The sequence below is a fragment of the Triticum urartu genome, unplaced genomic scaffold (genome assembly GCF_003073215.2).
Source record: "Triticum urartu cultivar G1812 unplaced genomic scaffold, Tu2.1 TuUngrouped_contig_9313, whole genome shotgun sequence".
Lineage (NCBI taxonomy): Eukaryota > Viridiplantae > Streptophyta > Magnoliopsida > Poales > Poaceae > Triticum > Triticum urartu.
In genome coordinates, this window is record NW_024120345.1 from 1 (window position 1) to 10,949 (window position 10,949).

The window sequence follows — 10,949 nt, forward strand, 5'->3', positions numbered from 1 at the left end:
GATTGGCCCGCTCTCAGTAACCTTTCAGGACAGACAAACAAAGGATACCACGCATGCACGCACTTTTTAGATGACACCGAAAGTATATACCTGGACAAATGTAGGAAGAATGTGTACCTGGGCCGTCATCGATTTCTTCCAACCAACCATCACTGACGAAAGAAAGGCAAGCATTTCAAAGGCGAGCAGATCACCGGAAGAAGCCCGCCATGCGTACCGGTGATCACGTACTTGCTATGGTCAATGGTTTACATGTAATCTTTGGAAAGGGTCCCAGCGGACTAGCTGTTCTGAATGACGATGAGGGACGCGCACCCATGTGGAAGAAGAAATCTATATTTTGGGACCTACCCTACTGGAAAGACCTAGAGGTCCGCTCTTCGATCGACGTGATGCACGTGACGAAGAACCTTTGCATGAACCTGCTAGGCTTCTTGGGCGTATATGGGAAGACAAAAGATACAGTTGAGGCACGGGAGGACCTGCAACGTTTGCATGAAAAAGACGGCATGCCTCCAAAGCAGTATGAAGGTCCTACCAGCTATGCTCTTACCAAAGAAGAGAAGGAAATCTTCTTTCAATGCCTGCTTAGTATGAAGGTCCCGACTGGCTTCGCGTCGAATATAAAGGGAATAATAAATATGCCAGAGAAAAAGTTCTAGAACCTAAAGTCTCATGACTGCCACGTGATTATGACGCAACTGCTTCTGGTTGCATTGACGAGGCTTCTACCGAAAAACGTCCGATTAGCCATTGTGAAGCTATGTGCATTCCTCAACGCAATCTCTCAGAAGGTGATCGATCCAGAAATCATACCAAGGCTAAGGAGTGATGTGGCGCAATGTCTTGTCAGTTTCGAGCTGGTGTTACCACCATCCTTCTTCAATATCATGACGCACGTCCTAGTTCATCTAGTTGACGAGATTGTCATTCTGGGCCCCGTATTTCTACACAATATGTACCCCTTTCAGAGGTTCATGGGAGTCCTAAAGAAATATGCCCGTAACCGCGCTAGGCCAGAAGGAAGCATCTCCATGGGCCATCAAACAGAGGATGCCATTGGGTTTTGTGTTGACTTCATTCCTGGCCTTAAGAATATATGTCTCCCTAAATCGCGGTATGAGGGGAGACTGACTGGAAATGGCACACTTGGAGGGGACTCAAAAATATGCAGGGACGGATATTCTTGGTCTCAAGCACACTACATAGTTCTACAGAACCCTACCTTGGTGACCCCGTATGTCAATGAACACAAGAATACTCTGCGCTCCAAACACCCGGAGCAGTGCGACGACTGGATTACATGTGAACACATCAGGACTTTCAGCAGTTGGTTGGAAACACATCTCAGAGGTGACAACACTGTTTGTCATGAGCTGTACTCGTTGTCCAAGGGACCATCTTCGACTGTATTGACTTACAAAGGTTACGAGATAAATGGGAATACATTTTACACGATCTCCCAAGATCAAAAGAGCACCAACCAAAACAGCGGTGTCCGCTTTGATGCAGCAACCGAGAGGGGAAAGGACACATGTTATGGTTACATAGTGGGCATATGGGAACTTGACTACGGACATGATTTTAAGGTCCCTTTGTTTAAGTGCAAATGGGTCAATCTGTCACGAGGCGGGGTACAGGTAGACCCACAGTACGGAATGACAACAGTGGATCTGAACAATCTTGGGTACACTGACGAACCGTTCGTCCTAGCCAATGATGTGGCACAGGTTATCTATGTGAAGGACATGTCTACCAAACCGAGAAAAAAAAAGATAAGGAAGCGAATACATCATACGATGAGCCAAATCGCCACATAGTTCTTTCAGGAAAAAGGGACATCGTGGGAGTGGAGGGCAAGACAGACATGTCTGAAGATTATGAAAAGTTTCCTGAAATTCCTCCCTTCAAAGTCAAGGCTGATCCAAGCATCCTAATAAACGATGAAGATTATACATGGTTATGGCGCAATAAGCCAACGACACAAGCAAAGAAAAAGTGAGGACTTTCTCTCTACAACTATTATGATGATGCCTTCGATCTAGAATATCACTGCAGTTATATGTGAAAAATGAAATGCATGTTGTAACAGACGAGTTTCCGTGTGAAATGATGATACCATGCCAATTTGCAACCTTATCGGAGTTCATTTGAAATGCTTTTCAATTTGCGGGTCTTATAGCTCAAAAAAGCAGTAAATGCATGAAAAATAATAAAATGCATAAAACTATAATATTTGTTATGATCAACTAAAAAACTAAAATCAATTAAAATATTCTGTTATGATGAACTAAAATAAAACTATAATATTCTTTAATAGCAAAAAGAATCAACTAAAAAGCTTTTATAAAACTATAATAGCAAAAGGAATCAACTAAAAAGCTTTTATAAACCTCTAGTATTTTTGAAACTAAAATTATATAAAATTTATGCAACTTATATTAACAAAGTATTTTTTGTTCAACACATAAATAGCAAAAATAATTTATAAAACACAGTATTATTAAATAGTAGGGAAAAGAATCACTCAAAAATATATTTTCATAGTAAATTTATTCATAAAACTAGTGATTCACATACATTTAAAAAAAATCAAATTTTAAAACTAATGGCACTAACAGAAAGTTTATAATTTTTGTGACCTAAAAGCAAAAAGAAATCACTAAAAACTATAAATATTTAGTTTTAAGTAGAAATAAAAAATAAAAAGGAAAAAAATGCCACCTACTAGACCTCCACGGCCTGAATACGACTAGAAACCCTACAATGGGCTAGGATTCAGGCCCGCGGAAGGCCCAATAGGCCCAACAGGCATGGCAAAGTAGAGATTAGGCCCGTAAGCCTGCAATAGAGAGGAGCTCGAGAGGGTGGCGGCAGCAAAGCTTATAAACCACCCCGAGCGCCTCTCAACTAGCAAGGTGGGACTAAACTTCCCACCGCACCGTGCTAGCACAAGGGCTATGGTCCCAGTTCGTGCCACCAACCGGGATCATAGGCCTCTGTTTCCCGCTCTTTGGGCTACCGAAAATAGACCTTTTGACCCGGTTGGTGGCATGAACTGGGACCATAGGTGGGCAATGGTACCGGTTGGTGCCACGAACCGGTACCATTGGTTTTGCTATATAAGGTAGCACTTGTGAAAATTTCGCCAACTGCTCCCATTCCCCCCAACGCCGCCAAGTCGTTTGCCCGTCGCCGGCCTCCTCGTCGTCCTCGTCACTGGCCTTGTCGCCGTCCTGCCTCGAGCCCCCAGTGAGCCCCTTCCCATCCCGATCCGTGCGCTGCCGCCCCCCCCCCCTGCGCCACGCCGCCGCCCCTGTTTTTGTATGTATGTATGTCTATGGATGTATGTATGTATGTATGGATGGATATGCATGTATATGGATGGATGTATGTGTATGTGTTCATAGTTTTTTTTTGTTCATAGTTTTTTTGTTCATAGCATTTTTAGGTTGTATAGTTTTATTTTTGTTCAATGTTTATGGTTAGAATAGGAGAGGAAAAAATTATTTTGCAAAAGTTACATGTAAGGTTAGTTGATTTAGTGCATTTTAGATTATTAGTTCTACTGTTAGTGCATTTAATGTTAGTTTATTTTTAGTTGAACTAGTTGATTTAATAAAACTACTTTATTTTACTATATATATATAAGTAGTTTATTTTTAGTAAGTACTACTTTATTTTATTTATAGTAAGTGCTTAGTAGTTGAACTAGTTGATTTAATAAACTACTTTATTTACTATATATAGAAGTAGTTTATTTTTAGTAAGCACTACTTTATTTTATTTATAGTAAGTGCTTAATTAGAAGTTGAACTAGTTGATTTAATAAAACTAGTTTATTTTACTATAGAAGTAGTTTATTTTTAGTAAGAAACTTAATAGAACTAGTTTTTTTAGTTAAAGCAATTATTCCCGCATCGACGTCGACAATGCCTATCTCGCATCCTCGTCGTCGACTCGGCGGAGGAGGCCGGCTTGATCAGAGGGGCCATGTCCGGGACTGGGCTCCGCCGGGCTGGTATTGGGAGGTGCTACCTTTCGAGGGGCGTAGGTTGGTGAGGAGCTAGCCCGTCGTTGACCCGATCCTTATTTGGTGGCGGTCGCGTGGGCCAATGACAGTGCCGAGGCTTTCGGACACCGCGGAGGTGGTACGTCACCGTGTCAGCGAGGAGGACGAGCACGTCCGTCGCTACATGATTGCGTTGGAGGGCAAGTTCGACAATACCTGGCAGGTTCTTCAGGGATCTCACTGGATCTATGATCCTGTGATGGTTCCTTCTCTTTGGGTGTCCATCGCCTGTGTCGATACCCGTCGGGCGCTATGGTTCTAGCTGTACTAGCGATGTTATATGTATGATACTATTCGAGGTGTATTAGTGATAATATTCGACGATGTACGGACGCAAGAGATGATGTAGTTTTGCTTATAATTGAATGCATCCTAATTTGAATACTAATTTATTTTGCAATTTGATTTTGCTTATTGAATGATCAAATTGGAAAACTACTCCTACTTTGAATGCTAAAATTGGAGAGCACTATGCAAGGCGTATGCATATGATTAGTTGATAGCTTATAGGGTTTTTGTTTTCACAGAAATCTAGGAGCCCCCCTCCATCATCCCCGTCGTCGTCCCCGTCACCGACCCCCTCCGACCTCGAGGTGAGACCAGCCAAATCCTTTTTACAAAGATAATTAAACGATATTTTGGGTTGACTTTAAGTATGTCGAGTCTCCACCATATATGAGAGGACGAAGAATCCCGACTGTTGTCGTGGGGTAGCTTCTCCTTCGTTCCTATGTGCTAGACAATTTGGTGTAATGCACTCGGGAACGAAAGGAGGAGCTACCATCACCAACGGTCGCAAATATCAGAGAGGAATCAGTGAGGGAGAGAGTTCCACCATATATATATGAGAGGACGAAGAATCCTGACTGCTGTCGTGAGGGTCGCTTCTCCTTCGTTCCAGTGTGCTAGACATGTTGGTGTAATGCACTCGGGGAGGAAGGGAGGAGCGACCATCACTGAGAGTCGAATATATACACCACGTGAGCTGAGAGTTTTCAAGAAAAGACTCGACAGACCGATAGTCAACCCGTGATGAATAATAATGATCTAATTTAATTTTTGTAGTACATATATTTAATTATACAAGTTTAATCTTTGAATGATGAACGTAGGAAATGCCGTCATCAAACAACGAAAGTCTCCCGGGGGAGTGCAGCTGGTGCCACAACGATCGAGGTCTATGCGACAGGCCTCACCTGGACGACGATCAACGCTTCAGCATTAAGCTCGAGGAGACCTTCGATGTTAAAACGGTACGCAACGACGACAAGTGTTTTTTCGTAATTAAGAATGACTTCAACTATTTCAACGTGTAACTTTCATCTTTTACAATTTGAGTAGCTTATCCCATGCCATGCAAGACGCTATGTCTTGGAGAGGATGGATCTTGAAGACCATGAAAATTATGAAACAAAGAAAATTCACCTAAGGACTTATAATGATGTGGAATTTGAAATAAATCTATATAATTCTGAGAGCGTAACCCATTTTGGTTGCAAAAATTGGGAAGCACTTTGCAAGATGTATGGTTTTCATGAGGGTATGCTTATCATCATGGATCTTGGTCATCCTGACATCGACCAAGACAATATGGACATTTGGGTCCTTGTTGATATGCTTCCAGTTCTACCGCTATGTGAGTTTCTTAAACATAGTTATTAAACTAATTTATATTGTTTATTTCAAAATAGTTGACAACTTATTTCCATTGATAGCTTATTTTCATTCTTCAAAGAATGTGCGGAAGATGGTAGACAAAACCCTCTACACCGATGGCTCCGAATTAACTTATCAGGAGAAAACTCATCTGGTCGGATTTTGTACTGATATTGAGAATTACAATATCTACAATCAAACTCCTCAATACCTCAACATTATGGTCAATACGTGCCACTAGTGCACGTGTTGAACTACGGTAACTACCATGGAGATACCCTGGTAAGATTTTTTTACTATTACGACATCCGTGCATCTTTTGCATACTTCTAAAACTAGTACATCATTACTAACTATGAAGTTATTACTATGTTTTTCAACAGAGAATCCCGATGGATTGTGTGCCTCATTTGATGTATCAGAATGGCAGCCTTCGTGTTTTGAACATACATCCAGGTCATCCTACGAATCTCAACTGTCCATACCAGATTTCTCAAAGAAGTGGAGACATGCTAATCAAAGGATGGAAAAATGTATGAAAAATGTATGGACATTCGTAAGGAGGTTCTTGGAAGCAAAAGGAAGCGAAGCGCAAGAATTGGAGACAGGATGATCTCTATTCTCCATAATGGAGAGTCAGGGTCTATATTGTTTTATGCTATTTTACCTTAAAGAGGGTATTTAGGTCCTACCTAATACTGATGATCATGTGCTAAGAACAATTAAGTAGGGTTGGCTCGATGACTACGAGGATGATGATCGTATGACTTGTTATTAATAACGAGTAGAAGTTGTATGATGATGATTAGTAGGACTTGTTATTATATATGATGATGCATGATGCGAGCATGAAGAGTTATTGTATATCAGCGGGTGAAATGAACATGGATTGGATTGCAGTGAAGGCAACATGCATGTGGTGCATGTCGAAAGTAGTACAATCCAAACTTGATCAAGTTAGGATTAGTATTACTTTCGACATGCACCACATGTTGCCTTCACTTCAATCTAAGCCATGTTTAGGCATAGCAGTAGCGTTGACAAACCAAGCACGGAGATATAAGAGAGAGGACACTTCTCTCTATTAGCTAGCTAATAACAACCTAAATTAACCCCCAAAACCTCTAAACCAGCCCCTTTCAAAAAAAAAACCTCAGCTCCAGCTAGCTACTGACGCGTGGATGCCTTTTGGTCCCGGTTGGTGTCACCAACCGGGACCAAAGGCCCCCCTGCCTGGGCTGGCCGTAGCGGCCACGTGGAGGCCCATCTGTCCCGGTTCGTGTAAGAACCGGGACTAAAGGCCAAGGGCATTAGTAACGACCTTTTAGTCCCGGTTCCAAAACCGGGACAGAAGGTCCTTACGAACCGGAATAAATGACCCTTATTCTACTAGTGCACCTAGCGACGACTACTATCACTGAAGCGAGCCGAAGGCGCGCCGCCATCATCGCCCCTCCATCGCCGGAGTCGGGCACAACTTATTGTAGTAGACAGTCGGGAAGTCGTCGTGCTAAGGCCCCGTAGGACCAGCGCACCAGAACAACAACTGTCGCAGATGAAGAATAACGTAGATCAGAAAGATCCAATCCGAAGACACACGAACGTAGACGAACAACGACAAGATCCGAGCAAATCCACCAAAGGTAGGTCCGCCGGAGACACACCTCCACACGCCCACAACGGTGCTAGATGCACCGCCTGAACGGGGGCTAGGCTGGGAGACCTTTATTCCATCTTCATGGAGCCGTCGCCGTCTCGTCTTCCTGAGCAGGACACAAACCTAGCAAAACTGAAAGAAACGACTAAAAACGGAGCCCTCCCGCCGGCCCTTGCCGAGATCCACCGCGCCCCCATGGCCCTAGGGCCACCGGAGAGGAGGTGGACCTGCGGCGGTGGCGGCGGCGGGAGGCAGAAATCCTAACTTTTTTGTGGAGGAAGGAGGAGGAGGCGGCTAGCCTCGCAAACGTGTCGATGAACTTTTCTTGCAAAATCGATGAACTTTTTTTTGAAAATCAATGAACTTTTTTCAGGTTTGTGAATTTCTTCCAAAATGAAGAACTTTTCTCAAAATCCAGATCTCTTTTCCAAATAATTAAAAAAATCAAGTGGCACAATATATGAATGGTTCTGTGCAATAAAATAGCGCTGCGCCCTTGATATTACAAATTAGCCTCTGGTACTAATCAACAAACGAAAAGTAGCTCGTGTGGCTGTGGCTGGTGGTAGCTGTATGTATGAACTCGATGTGGTGAGTTCGAAACCTGTAGAGAGTAATATTTTTTGCGTTTTTGTGGCGAGCTTTTTTGCGTTCGCTGGACTGCACGTTTCGTGGGCCAGCCCAGCACGGGACGCTGCAGGCGCCAGGAGCGCGAACGGGTGCCTGCAGCGCCTTGCTGGCCCTACATTAGGCCCAACGAGGGGAAGAGCAAGGGCCCTGGGCCTTACGGTTTTGGTGGTTTCCTGTTCCGAGCCGTCTCCCCCGGTGGCTAAGTAGTAGTCTGCCACTACATCTACTACCAAAGAGTTTTCTTCTCCTAGAAGGCAGGCGACTACTAAGGCGACTAGGGTTTAGCCGGGCCGCCGCCGGCCGCCTCCTTGGCGGCGGCGTCGATGTAGGTTCATGAATTGATCTCGTATGACTACTGCTAGTACGTCATGAGGATTCCATCTACAGTGTTTGCGTACAATTTCCCTGATGGTGCTTAGGGAACTTGCTTGTTGATCGGATATGATGACAAATTTGGATCTATTCTTTTTGTCCTGGCGCTGCTTGGTGCAGTGACCGGTTTTCTGTCCCGGTGTTGGTTGGCAACGATCGGTTCTCTTTACTGCAGTTCTGGGTGTTTCCTCCGGCGAGGTTTTGCAGGTCTATTCTTCGTCTATTCAGATCAGGGGGTAGGCCTCTGAATTAACGTCAGTTTCAGCGAAGGTCGACGGTCACAAATAAAACTCATAAGTTGGAATTGTCGGGGCTTGCTCGGGGCCCAGACAGTTCGCTCGCTGTTGGACATCCAGAGGCGGAATAATGCCGACGCGTTTTTTCTGTCTGAGACGCATTTGGACGAGGTTAAGGCAGAGGAGTTGATGAGAAAGCTGAGGATGGATCATATGATTGTGGCACCATGTCTCGATGGTAGGAGAGGTGGGTTACTCTTAGTCTGGAAGAAGGAGGTGAGGATCTACTCCCGGACTACTACCTTTAGCTGCATCGATGTTTCGGTGGAGGAACCGGATGGTAAATTGTGGAGGTTGACGGGGGTGTATGGCGAGCCAAGTTGGGATAATAAGGAGAGAACGTATCAGCTACTTCGCGATCTCCATGCACAATCGAATCTCCCGTGGGTGGCAATCGGTGATTTCAACGAGATTTTATTTTCATCAGAGAAAGAGGGAGGAGCCCCTCGGCAGCAGTCTAGGATTCAAGCCTTCCAAGATGCATTGTCGGATTGTTCCTTGGAGGATATTGGTTACCACGGGGATAAATTCACTTTCTTCAGGGGAGGTCTACGGGAACGGCTGGACCGGGCTGTCTCGAATGCACGATGGATGGAGATGCATCCGTTATGTGGGCTGAGTAATATGGATATGGGCAAGTCGGATCACCGACCAATCTGTTTGGATACAGAGTACTTAGTAGGAGTTGCTGCGCAGCGTCGTCAAGCTGGCCGGAAGTTTGAGGCGAGGTGGCTGGCAGAGGAAACTGTGGAAGAGGTGGTCAGAACAGCGTGGCAAAAGGCAGTCGTCCAAGGGCTTTGTCCTTCGGCTAGCGACAAACTGGCTGCTGTGCATAAGGATCTCCATTTGTGGGATCGAAAAGTTTTGAAGGGCCCTCGTGCTCGATTGAAGGCAACACAACAGGAATTGGAAATGATCATGTGTGTGCCATTTACTGCTGAGATTAAGTCGAAGCAGCAAGAACTTACACTGAAGATTGAAAACCTTCTTGAACAGGAGGAAATCTATTGGGCTCAAAGAGGTCATACGAATTGGCTGCGACGCGGCGACCGTAACACAAAATTTTATCATCAGTACGCTTCATCCCGTAGGCGCCGTAATTTAATTAAGAGATTGAAAAATAATAATGATGAATGGGTTGAGGGGAATGATAACCTCAAGCCCCTCATTTTCGATTACTTTCGGAGCCTCTTTGATTCTGATGCAGGAATGATAGATGAGGATTTGCTGTCCACTGTTAAACCAGTGGTTACACCGCATATGAATGCTTTATTAATTGCACCATATACACAGGAGGAAGTAAAGAAAGCCTTATTCCAAATTGGCGATATGAAGGCTCCTGGACCGGACGGCCTTCATGCTATTTTCTTCAAACGCTTCTGGCACATTGTTGAGAGGAGCTTACTAGAGAAGTACTTGATGCTATCAACAATAAGAAGATCCCAGATGGGTGGAATGCTACCAATGTTGTGCTAATCCCAAAGGTGGACAGCCCTGAGGTAATAACCCAATTCAGACCCATTAGTTTATGCAACGTGGTATACAAGATAATCTCAAAGATGCTGGCCAATAGACTGAAAAAAATCCTTCCTGATGTGATTTCCCCGACACAAAGTGCTTTTGTACCAGGCAGGTTAATAACTGATAATGTGTTGGTCGCTTATGAATGCTTTCATTCCATTAAAAAGCGAACACATGGCTCAAATGGTGTTTGTGCTGTTAAGTTGGACATGCTAAAAGCATACGACAGAGTAGAATGGGATTTTCTTCGGCAGATGATGATAAGGTTGGGTTTTCATTCGCAATGGGTTGAACTTATTATGGAGTGTGTCTCCTCCGTAAGCTACCAAATCAGATTTAATGACATGGAAATAGAGGAGTTTTTACCAGCCAGAGGCCTTCGACAGGGCGATCCTTTGTCCCCATACCTCTTTTTGATATGTTCTGAAGGCCTATCAAGTCTGCTAGCTCATGAGGAAGAAATTGGTGGAATTGAAGGTATAAAAGTTTCAAGGAATGCCCCATCTATTTCTCATCTTTTATTTGCAGATGATTCTTTGATACTGATGAGAGCAACTAATCAGAATGCAAACACGCTGAAAAGGATTCTCGACATGTACTGTGTTAGTTCAGGGCAGCGTGTAAGTACCCCAAAATCCAGTATATTTTTTAGTCCTAATACCAGAGTAAATGACAGGGAGAGTGTTTGCGGAATGCTGGACATATTAACTGAAGCTCTGTCAGATAAGTATCTGGGTTTACCAAC